We start from the raw sequence: 13,365 nt of genomic DNA, 5'->3' as shown, positions 1-13,365 counted from the left end.
TAAGTCATGTCAGCTGGAATTCATACTCGAATGGGGTAGCCGTGGGAGAATTTACAGTAGATAAGATTAATTAGAGTTGCGGTTGAATTAATATCGCTGGGCCTCGAGCCGGCGTCCACTCGTAGAGAATGTTAGGAATACGGCATACTGTAAGCGTAGCGAGTACTGAAGCGAAAATAATACATAAGGTTGACCACCTTACGGAAATCTGCTTGGCTTTTAGTAAGCCCTCATTCGTACGAGCCTTTTTTTATCGAACATTAAAAAAGCGTTCAAACAGAACAAATGCATTGCCAAGTATATGTTCAAACGCTGTCGTGTGAATATAGCTTTCGAGTTGTGTTGCATTTTAAATTTTGGGCGTTGCCAATAGACTTTCATTTAACTTCACACTATATTTGGACGCTAAAAAACTCACGTGCGAATGAGAGCGTTTGGCATTTGACAGACAGCTTGTTAAATCTGTAAAACTCGGTAAAAGTGAAGGAAAGTTATAAACAAAATCAAAATGATCTTTCAGTTTATACACAACAACGCGCTTGGTCTTCTCTTACCACTACATCCAGAGCTAAACGGGCTTCCCAGAATAGATTGACTGTTACAGACTAATTGTCATAAAGCGTTAGCTTTCAGGTGGTCATAAGCATGATTAATAACCTACTGCAAAGCCAGAACTCTTACCTAACTTACCTATGCTTTTTTGGAAAAAAAATTTAGAGCTGAAATCACCAATGCTGCTTTAAAAGCGGGTTGACAATCAAATGCTCAAATGTTAATGATTGCTCTTGAGCAGATCCAGATTAAGACAACGTAGGTTAACCAAGTTATATATTAAAGATTCGCTAACTGTTCGCACCGCTGTCAGTTTACACGTGGGTTTAGTAGTTCTCAAACAATAGTAAATCGAATCTTGTTACCCGAGTGAGGGATAAGTTATTATAACCCCATTTATATAAACGAGCACCTACGCCATCATAACTATGTTGAAAGGTACCAATCTATATGAAAATATCTAAGCCGTGGTAGTAAATACCGTTATCATGCAGTAATACTGTAAAATCTTAGTTTATGATCGTGGTAGTAACTTGTTATCCGTGATTTGGGAACTATTGGATTATTTAGTACGTATACAATGGAATTGTGGACTGATAAGTAATATTGGCTATTCTGCGGGTATATAAACGTTACTTTGAGATAATATACTAGGAAAGAAATCCATACCTATAATTAATTCATATTATTTAAGTACAATTCTACAATAGCTTGTTTGTTTTTGAAGAATCCGAAGGACGTTCACTGCAGGATCCCTTTTGTAGGGACTTCCAAAAATCAGGATTCTGCCGCCCGCATCCAGCAAACCCTGCGACTCGCTTGATGTCTTCAGTCCTATACAGTCAGCCTTGTTTTTTACTAGTACAAAAAAGTTCATCATCAACCTTTATTCGGCCCACTACAGCTGCTGAGCTCGAGTCTTCTCTCAGAATGAGAGGGGTTAGGCCAAATAGTCCACCACGCTGGCCCAATGCGTATTGGCAGACTTCACACACGCAGAGAATTAAGAAAATTCTCTGGTATGCAGGTTTCCTCACGCAATTTTTTTAAGGTAGCCTATTATCATCATTCCTATCACCTATCATCAGTATCATCATCGTTTTGCATTAAAAGGATAGTCTAATGGTGATCTTAAACGATACAGTCTACGATGCTATCAAGTTAACTTGGACGTTATTAAGTTTATTCAACCCTTAGCGGTTAATCTTAACAAAATCTCAGTGCAACGCGCAATCGTCTGGCGTTGGTAGATTTGTAAGTAGCCATATTTGATATCTAAGAGTACTATCAGATTTTACCCAGTTTCCCTTTTGAAAATATAAATTGATAGCAATGTACTGGGGTTAGAGATAATAGATATCATGAAAAGTTAGTTCCGTCATAGATAAAAAACTTTAAACACATTCATACTCATAATACTCGTAGTTAGGCTAGTGGACGGCCGCAATTTTGTTCGCGTTAAATTCAGTTTTTTATAAATCCCGCGGAAACCATGCATTTTTTCGGGATAGAAAGTAGCCTATACTCGATAATCTAATCTAAAGACTCGATAACCTCCTCTATCTATCAGTGAAAGTCTCATTTAAATCGGTTTAGTCGTTTCCGATATTAGTCAGGACAAACAGACAGACAGACGCTGATAGACATGCATTTTTTTTAAAAAGCTCTTTTTTAAAAATATGAACGCACAGAACGTTTTGTAATCACAGACAGACTGAGACTTCAAAATTATTTATACTCGTATATGTATTTATTGACTAGATGATGTCGCGCGGTTTTATCCGCGTGGTTCCTGTTCCCGTAGGAAAATGGGGATAATATATAGCCTCTAGCCTTCCTCGAGAAATGGGCTCTCTAACACTGAAATAATTTTTGAAATTGGGCCCGTAGTTCCTGAGATTAGCGCTTTCAAACAAACAAACAAATTTTTCAGCTTTATAATATTAATATAGATGTAGGATACTTTACAACACTATACATTACTCATGTAGCGTACATGAGTATTGTATATTATTGTACTAAGATTACATCTTATCTAACTACTTCGATAATAGGGAAATCTTAATATATATCAATCTTTCACGATCGTAACCTTACATCGTAATTTAATCATAGTTTCAGAAGCAACCAACTGAAACTTAATCACAATACTATTCCATTAAGTTAGTAGGAAGCTGTAAAGCCTATTTTAACTACTTGTATTGTAAACTACAGTTACTTGTTAATTGGCATCCCCGTTAATACTGATGAACTGGAGGCGAATTAATTATTCCAGGAAATGGGTTACTCTGTCCATAGTTCAATTAGTAATAACTAAACCGAGATTTGACGATATTGACGTAGATTTAAATATTTATTAATATAATGACAATGCACAATACATACAACGTCACCTAGCCTAGAAGAAAGAGTAGCTGGAAGATGAAAATAAGTAACTCTAATATCCTGGAATGACGACCTCGCACCGGAAAACGTAGTGTTGGTCGATCTAGGTGGATCTACGACATTTTGCGGATTGGAGAGAGCTTCTGGATGCTGGCAGCTCGAGACCGTGTTGTTTGAAGTCTGTACAATACCTATGTCCAGCAGTGGACGTCCATCGGCTGATATAATGATGATGGTGACTATGATACAAAAATAATTCTCACAATCCATCCTTTCGTCGTTATCAACCCATATTCGGCTCACTGCTGAGCTCGAGTCTCTTCTCAGAATGAGAGGTGTTAGGCCAATAGTCCACCACGCTGGCCCAATGCGGATTGGCAGACTTCACACACGCAGAGAATTAAGAAAATTCTCTGGTATGCAGGTTTCCTCACGATGTTTTCCTTCACCGTTTGAGACACGTGATATTTAATTTTTTAAAATGCACACAACTAAAAAGTTGGACATGCAAGCCCCGGACCGGATTCGAATCCAGACCCTCCGAAATCGGAGGCAGAGGTCGTATCCACTAGGCTATCACGGCATCCATCCTTTAGTTCCTGAAATTAACGTTTTCAACAAGAACCCATTTATTAAATTATTTTTTGACGGTCTCCGTGGCGTAGTGGTATACGCTGTGACTTTAAAAGACGGGGTTCGATCCCCGGCTCGGCTTTTGAGGTTTTTCTAACTGCCCCAGGTCTGGCTGGTGGAAGGTCAAGGTGCATTAAGCGTTCCGGTACGATGTCGCATAGAAAGGTGTGGATTTTCATCCTCCTCTGAACAAGTTAGCCCGCTTCCATCTTAGATTACATCATCACTTATCATCAGGTGAAATTGTAGTCAAGGGTACTTGTACATATGTTTTCTGTGTCAAGGGCTAGCTTCTCAGTCAAAAATGTCACGTGGATGTAGACGTTTGTCTGTAGATACTGTAATAATCTTAAGGCTATCAAGAGGAAGGAAGGATATGTATCAAAAGATACAGAAAGGTCAAAAACATCCGCCTCTACGCGTCCCATATTGAGATTAGATAACATTGAAAGTGTCTGCAGGATTATCGCAAAATTACTCGAGTTTCTCTGTAATAAAAATAAATATCCTTCGCAATCAAAAATCCGTAATACTCGTATAAACTTAATCTTTCGTTACTATTCACTTTCATCATCATAAATTCATGATATTTTTAATAGTCTGTTAGTGAACAGGGCACAAACCTCTTCTTTTCTAGTTTCAGGTTTCAGAGGGACCTGGGTCTGTAGCCATGAGCCAACGTTAACACTTCGAAAATTAAAAAAATATCGGAATGACAGATGCGATCGCTAACTTGATCACATGTCGATAACAAATTTAATTCCCATTTTGTATTTTGCGAAGCGTTTGCGATTGTTGAAAGAGAATCGACATGCCATATGATTACATGGTTACTAGGGCTACAGGCCCTGATAATATGTGATTCTTTTATGATCATTTGGTAACATATTTTCATGATAATTACATGATTTTCGAGGTACCGAGTGAAAACCACAAACTTCCTTAACTCCTTTCTGATTTTGAAAAGTTATTGCAAGAATTAAAAATTCAATTTTGTTTTCAATTCAAGGTTTTATGATTCGTAACCACACAGTATAATGCTAACGATTGGAGCTACGAGGTAGTTGACAATTTAAAATTTCGAAAATCCTCCGACTAAATCCAGCTAGAATAACAACTTTTACGTCACAAATTCTTTCCATCCTAACTGGAATACGCCTTGGAATATCTTTGAATGACTTATCGGTTATATAATTATATCTAAAAACCATCTCGACCAAGTCTGCTTCATTTAAATCGGTCCATTCGCTAAGTTACGATGTCCCAGACAGACTCCAAGATACACAACCACACATACTTGATAACTTATAATTATAACATTTCTAAGTCGGAAATAGTGGCTATAATTTTATACCTTTTCAAAAATATACTCAGAGGCAGTGGCGTGCACTTCATAGATGCAAAAAAGCATTGCCTACCCTAAGGACTCAATACAAACGAATGTTGGACCACAGAATACATAGTTGGACAAGGAATTTTCCAATTTTTACTCATAGTGCATACTCTAGTAGTAAATACCTTATGCACGCTCAGAGATGTGACTAGGGATGATGACTAGGTTTGAATATATTGATTTTTATGATACATTCGGGTATATAAGGTCAATGTTAACTAATTTATACATAAAAAGCAAAGATTGTCTGAATATTTGCAAAATAAATAAGATTATAAAATTTCAAAAACTATTAATTTTTTTTTATCGTAAATAGATGAAAATTCATACAGTTTTAGCTTCCTTACATTAAATGTGACATTTTTCAATAAAAAACTATAAACATAAACGCACAAATAACAAAGTAATAATAGTAATTTTGTTTGAACGCCCATACAAACCTAACGATCAGCGAGCCAAAGACGTCACTAAATCGTGCCATTTTGTATGGAGTGTTTTTCAGGGATCCGCGGCAGCGCCGCAAATCTGACCCTTTAAATCCCTGTAGCTCCGAAAGTAATGATCGCAGATACTCTGTTGCTTTTAGAAAATTGCTTTGCTATTAGTATACTCTTTATTTATATACAATTTAAAAAACTGTCATCATCCCTATTATCCTCCCTCTTTAATATGACGCGATAATTTAAAGTGGGCGGACAATTGTGTCTCTGAATATACAACAAGTTCGACATACTTGTTCCTACATCATTACACAGGTTACAAGACAAAAAAGTCGTTACATTTAATGTGACTTTGTTCAGAAGAAAATCAGACGATACTAAATTCCTGTCACATAGTTTCCACGAAACTTTTCGCCGCCGCTGAGTTATGCTATAACGTTGCCGTAATAAATTTATTTTATCTCAAAAAATTTAGTTTCGAGAGTACCTAGGTAATGCTATTTTCGGTAATGGAGTCACGTTTATGAAAAGCTGGCTCTTTTAATTAATTAAATTTTATTTCTTAAAATAATTAATTATTATTTAGGTTTCGTGTACCTACTTGTTTTTATTTATTTGAAATAAGTTATTCATTTATTAACTATATACAATAAGAAAAACTTCTTAAATTGACTACCTATATATAAAGTGACGTTATATAAAGTACACATAAAAACGGAATTAAATTAAATTAAATTATGTCTAAAGATTTAGACGTCGTAGAATTCGTCCGCTTCTATGTTCATTGGTAGAGTGCCCAGAAGGCTGGCAGTATTGCCATATTATATGGCAATCTTGATTCTCCGACCTAAATATAAGCCAGCCTTTTGGTCACGGGATACGTCGATTAATCGCTTTGCGATTAAAGAATCCAATGGATCTAGTATTTCGACCGCAAACGGCTCACATACATATCCGACTAGATTGCTGTATTTGCGCCACTTGAAGTGTGATGTGCTATTACCCCGTCGGTTCATTGGTTAGCTTGTGTGGCTTCGGATTACAAGGCCCTGGGTTCGAGTCCTGTGGGCTAAAAGATTCTGAGTCTTTCTTTTTTCTGAAAAATTTTTCGAATTTCGAATTTCGTATAAGAAATCGTGTAGGTATGTTTTTTTTTAAACGTGTTGAAATTGCGGATCTTAAAACGTAATTGAAGGTATGATTTGCTTGTTATCTGAGCTGTAGTTAAGTGTAAATTGAGGTCAAAAGATCTCCTTTACGGCCTAGAAAATTTATATTAGCAGGTCAATGGGTAATAATGGTAATTTATCATACCGGATGTCATCTGTAGCTACTTTTACTATTGCCGCGTCTTTACCAATAACATTGTTTTAACACGTTCGCTGCGATACGAGTTCAATTGACCTTGTACGTCTAGCGTGTTCAAGAGTTACGAGGTCGATGGACCTCGTACCACACCAGAGGAAAGTACAGAAAAATCAATGCCGCAGCGAAAGTGTTAATGATGGAATTATAATAAGTAATTTAGAAGTTTTGTAGCATGAATCTTATTTGTAATACTATATATATATATATATATATATATATATATATATATTTGTAAATGTAATACTAAGTGTAATAGAAGTGGAAGTTGTATGTTTAACGCTATCACGCAATCATTTAGGATGGAATGTGATACCTCACACAATGTTTTTAAATATAGTGAACTGGTCTTATATAATGCGTTATTCTGGCCAGTCTGACGAAAATTGTCTGCATAACTGAGCAATATTTTCATCATTGTTATCATTGTTATTCTACATAAATGGCCAACTACAGCATGCGGGAGTTTTATTCGTAATAATTAAAAATATAACATACTAGCCGAAGACCTGTGGTTTCACCCGCGTAGTTCCCGTTCCCGGAAGAATGCGGGATAATATATAGCCTATGATACACAAAAAAAACGTAAATTTCTAGTGGTAAGGGACTTTTCAAAATCGGTTCAATAGACCCAGAGATTACCCCCTACAATACCATAAATTTTATCTCTTTATAATGTCCCTATACTTAAAATTATAGAGAGGTCAATTCTGTACATGAAATATATTTCCAAAATTACTATCAGGGGGTGATTAGTGATCGATATTGATGCCAAAAATGCAATTAGTAAAATTTTTGTCTGTCTGTCTGTATGTTCGTTATAGAAAAAAAAACTACTAACTGTACTAAGGGCTACTAAGGGCGGACGAAGTCGCGGGCGTCCGCTAGTATTAGAATAAAATAATGGATAATTTCCCTGAAAAATATTTAAATAATATAAACTCAGTACCTAATATAAGAATAGAAAACCTCTTTTTTGAAGTCGATTAGAACTTACTAGTTAAATACATACTGTATTAACTTCTTCAACTTGAGCTAATACAATTTTGTAGTACATTATTTCAAAGTATCGCATTCAAACCAGCAAGATGGACCGGATTAAAGTTTATTCCGAGACACCTATCTATTTGTCGCGTCTATTTCGGCCCTTCCTATCAGCGACGTGCAAATTTAAGGGCACCACGAAATGTATTCAGTGAAAATAGAAATATGTGTCATATTGTGCGACGCATCTGTCCTACTCCGACCTTTATTTTAGGTGCTTTTGCCTGCGGCTTCCCATTCACCTGCTGTTGTATCGAAATGGAAAATGGTGAATTCGAATATCGGATCGAACAAATATACTATGTGGTTCAAAGAATCTAGATATGTTTGTTTTTTTTTATTTTTTTATGGATTTTCCTGTCTATTGGTGAATACTATGTGATTCAAATATACTAGGTAAATTGTTTTTTTTTTATGGATTGTCCTGGCCATTGAATTACATGGTGAATAGACAAGTACATGCAAATCAATGATCTAATAACATTCAATGATAACAATATGATAATAATATGATCTAATAACAGTAATCAAATAATTTACATGATAGTTTTAGATTTATATATTTTCAATAATCTATACTTAATATTATAAAGCTGAAGAATTTGTTTGTTTGTTTGATTGAACGCGTAAATTAATCGCGCGCGTTAATCTCAGAAACAGTGTTAGATAGCACATTTACCGACGAAGGCTATATATTATCCCTGCATTCCTACGGGAACGGGAACCACGAGGGTGAAACCGCGTGGCGTCAGCTAGTATTAATCATCATTATATAACACATGTTATGTTACAAAGGAACATAATGAGTTATTAAAACTCTATAATCAATATGTTTGTATGAGTATAAAATATTTACGTTAAGTTAACTAATATTTTAACTTTTTTTTAATAAATGTAGCTCTTTAAAACAAAAGGTCGTGAACGGCAATCATGAACGATTAGATAGTTATTCCGAAAAAAATACCCTACTTCGTAAAATATAAAAATAGAAAACTGAAAAAAGTTATAATCGCGAAAACCCTTGGCAGTCTGGTAAAAAGGGGGATACCCGGAATCAAACTAGGGGTTTCAATGGCCACGTAGTAAACCATTGCTTACGTAAGTGAATTAATGAAATCTACGCCAAATTTAAAGTTTCCGTTGGGTTCCCGCATTTAAATTAATTACTTGAAAAACGACCACGATTTACCGGACCCATACGGGAATTTATCTTCAGGGGTTTCTGGTTTTTCTAACCCTTAAAATGTATATTTGAAACGTAATTGGATCGTGCGGAAAAGCCGTACTTTTAATTCCCCTGCGGTTCTAAAACAACACGATTTTCTGAATAGGAGGAAAATATCAGCATTTAATTTGAATTGTATTAGCGATAGCTGTTTTAAAAATATAATACTCAATTGTTTTTCTTTTTCTGTGGCTACCTATTTTTGGATTTAAAATACGAAACGGTACCATTATCAAAGTTCGGATAAAAAAAATCAGATTTAGAGATTTGTATTTACTTGAAAAAAAATTGCGTGTAAATAAACAATTCGCCGTTCCCGGAGAATAAAACTGTAATAGCAAAAAGACTACTTTCAGGAAAAATAAAAAAAAAAAATAATGATTGTTGACAAAGTAATAGACATAAATAAAATTGAGAAAGCTTATTTGTTAGCTTTCGTCAAGTTATTTTGACAAAGACCTAGATGTACTAATAAACTTTAAGATAAAAAAGGAATAGTAACCCATAACATAATTTGTGAAAAGTTAAATCATTTGATTTTCGTTTTCTTCAACACAACTCTTAAATGTAACAAGATGCATTTCTCTAACAAATAAATTCCACGGGATCAAAAGGATAACTTGAAAAATTACGTCGAATCGACAACATAAAAATTGCGGCATAATTGCATACGCTTATAGATAACGTTTTTCTTTATAAAACAAATTCTATCCTTTTCTTCGTAAAATGAGCTCAAAGTATCCATCAGTGGTTAAGTTTCACATAAAATAAACCAAAAAGGACCGCCCAGGCGCTCACATAGAAAATCTCATCGAAAACCTTTCATTAATATAGAGCGTATTTTTCACCACGATCGCCGAGTTTCCATTGTTTTCCATTTTCCACGGGGCGGCCGTATCACGTCATGCGACGTTATCAGTGGCAGTCTCATCAGTACGCCGGCGGACGCGATACGTGGCACACGTTCGCCCGTACGTCGTTTTTCCGCGAATTTTCCCACCGTGTGTAATGTCACAGTGGCATTAAAGCGTTATCCTCGTTGTATGCTAATAAATAGTCGGATTATCGTGCGTAAAGGTGAACATAATTGGGCTAATGATAAGTTAATGGATGCGATCTCTACCCCGTGTGTGGTACACGTGACAGGATTACCGAGAGGGATACACGAGTGATTCTTCTATTTGTTGTTTACAACGATGTAAGTTCTGTTATTTTATTTTAATCTAAGAATAGATTTAAATACTTTTTTTTAATAGTACTTAAAAAGTACAATGTTTAAGTAGATATGATGAGCGAACTCAGTGGCTGTAATATATTTTTTATTATTTATTAGTAGAACCACGGTTTGTTTGCACAGTTCTCGTTCCCGTTGTCAATGTTACTCGGTGAAAATGTAGCTTTCTAAAAGTAAAATATTTGTTTAAATTGGTGAGTTTTGGGGTCGAATTATAACTAAAAATAGAACAAAAAATTAAATCTTACCTCATTATAATTTCAATTTAAATGATTTTTATGCTGAAACTACAGACATCTAAAAGTTCAATAACTGTTAGATGTCTGTCTGTTTGTCACCCAATGGTGACGAATAATTCATGTGATGGTAAGTGACGATGCAATCTAAGCTGTAATTGGAGTAATTTGGAGTACAGTGGATAGCTCCATCACTCTAGTTTGAAACATATTTGAAAGTAAAATGTCTCGGTAGCTTCAGTGACACTAACCGGAACCTCCCTTCCGATGCAATAAAGCCAATCTCGGATATTCTTTTTTATGACGAACTTTGCTGTAACCGGATAATAATATGCCTACCTACTTCACATTTTTCTTATTCACGATTACCTACTTTACTTTCTGATTGTGGTATTCCCAACGTGACACATAACACAGCTAAACTCTTAGCAATGTTTGACGGCCTCCGTGACGCAATGGTATGCGTGGTGGATTTACAAGACGGAGGTCCTGGGTTCGATTCCCGGGTGGGCAGATTGAGATTTTCTTAATTTGTCCAGGTCTGGCTGGTGGGAGGCTTCGGCCGTGGCTAGTTACCACTCTACCGGCAAAGACGTACCGCCAAGCGATTTACCAGAAGGTACGATGCCGTATAGAAACCGAAATGGGTGTGGATTTTCATCCTCCTCCTTGACAAGTTAGCCCGCTTCCATCTTAGACTGCATCATCACTTACCATCAGGTGAGATTGTAGTCAAGGGCTAACTTGTAAAGAATAAAAAAAAAATATTAGTATTCTTGAGTTTTCTCAAGTAGTAAGTAGTTATAATACCGGTTTTGTTGTCATTATTCGCAAATGCTTTTAAAAACCTCTTACGTATTTATCTATGCTGAATCTTTTTGTGTAAATATTTTACATGTTTATCTTGCTATATTTAGACATATATTATTACGATATAATAAGATATATATGTATATTACGACGTACAGTGGTAATTTTTTTTAACTCTTACATAATCACGAATTGTGTGGTTATGTTTATGTCCATACGATCGAGTATAATTGATTGCAAAAAAATTAAACTAGGTATATGTAAATTCTAAGAGACGTGGTAGCCCAGTGGATACGACCTCTTCCTTCGATTCGGAGGGCGTAGATTCGAATCCGGATTCCGGTCTGGGGCATGCACCTCCAACTTATCAGTTATGTGCGTTTTAAAAAATTAAATATCACTTGTCTCAAACGGTGAAGGAAAAACATCGTGAGGAGACCTGCATACCTGAGAATTTCCTCAATTCTCTAGGCGTGTGAAGTCTGTTAATCCGCATTGGGCTAGCGGGGTGGACTATTGCCTAACCCCTGTCACTCTGAGAGGAGACTCGTGCTCAACAGTGAGCCGAATATGGGTTGTTAATGTTATGTAAAATCTAGATATCTAATATGTATTAATGAAGTTGTTGAACAACCTTGTAGTGTAGTATTGTCGAAGGTCAATATCAGTTTTCTATTATCACCGTGTATTGATTTTGAATTATCATTTATTTCAACCGGTTTCGATTTTTGGTGTCAATGTTGTGTAATATATTTTTATTTATAAGATACATAGAGCAAAATCTCGAGATTTAGAAAGATAACTGGTAGCATAAATTCATACCTTACGCCATTGAAGTAAAAAGCATTTTTTCATATTTTCTGAGAAATAATGTTGCCAGAATATGTCATTTCATGGCAATCCTTCGCTAGACACTGTTAAAGATATAAACTTCAAGTGTCGAGCGAATGGTCTAGCGGCCTAACTTACGACCTATGACAGGTAGACATACATACTTTAAGTTTTTAAAAAATATCGAAGATCTCGAAATTTTATTAACTAACTAACTAGCCAACGTTTCCGTGGAAATGCGGGATGTAAATATAGTCTACTAGCTGACGCCGCTTGGTTATACCTGCGTAGTTCCCGTTCCCGTATGAATACGGGGATAATATATAGCCTATATATTTTTATAGCCTTTCTCGATAAATGGGCTATCTGACACTGAAAAAAAATTTCAAATCAGACCAGTAGTTCCTGAGATTAGCGCGTTCAAGCAAACTAACAAACTCTTTATCTTTATATTAGACTTTGGAGGTATTTCTGTTCAATACATTCTTACGTTTAGCAAATATGGTGGTTTAGCATCTCGTTCTATGAATATCAGTGTAGAAACAAATTGGACGATAAAAATATAGTCTACAGATAGACTACATTTTATGGCAAAAATAAAATTTGAAAGGTCACCCCTTTGTCCCTTCACATAGTTTGTATGGATAATTTACAATTTCCGAATAACATTAGATTATGCATACAAGTAAGAATATTCAGTGATAGCCCAGTGGATATGACCTCTACCTCCGATTCCAGAGGGTGTAAGGTCAAATCTGGTCCGGAGCATGCACCTCCAACTTTTCAGTAGTGTGTGTGAAGTCTGCCAATCCGCATTGGGCCAGCGTGGTGAAGTATGGGCTTAACCTCTCTCATTATGAGAGGAGACTCTCAATAAATAGAATATGGGTTGTTAATGATGATGATAAGTAAGAATACAAAGTATAATATACTAGCCACTAGTTCACGTTCCCATGAGAATACGGGGATAAAATAACCTATGACACTCACAACGCGGCTTACTATTGACAAAATTATTTTTGAATCCCCCTAAAGATTACCCCTACGATACCACAAACTTTACCTCTTTATAATATTACTAGCGATAAATATGTATGGTAGTAGTATATTACATTGGAATTTAGTAGGCAAAGTCGTCGGTATTTCGTATTTTCTCAAATAGTGACGCAACAATAATTATCACAGTGTCACGCAGGTGTCATGTTTGGAATTTGAGC

General features: G+C 35.8%; 1 protein-coding gene across 14 annotated transcripts in view; it reads left to right on the top strand.

Moving 5' to 3' along the window:
• The window catches only part of LOC112054660 (uncharacterized), a 226,855-nt gene that overhangs the window by 121,887 nt on the left and 91,603 nt on the right, over positions 1-13,365 (top strand). Inside the window, exon 1 of one of the 14 annotated variants that reach the window (XM_052884844.1) lies at positions 9,985-10,235. The exons of the other annotated variants lie outside the window; for them this stretch is intronic. The gene's annotated coding sequence lies outside the window, so the exon portion shown is untranslated. Of the gene's footprint in view, positions 1-9,984; positions 10,236-13,365 lie in introns of those variants that run through there. 14 annotated transcript variants of the gene reach the window in all.

Source organism: Bicyclus anynana, chromosome 12 (assembly GCF_947172395.1).
Source record: "Bicyclus anynana chromosome 12, ilBicAnyn1.1, whole genome shotgun sequence".
Lineage (NCBI taxonomy): Eukaryota > Metazoa > Arthropoda > Insecta > Lepidoptera > Nymphalidae > Bicyclus > Bicyclus anynana.
Note: the sequence above shows the minus strand (reverse complement) of the source record. Positions and strands in the feature narration are given on the sequence as shown.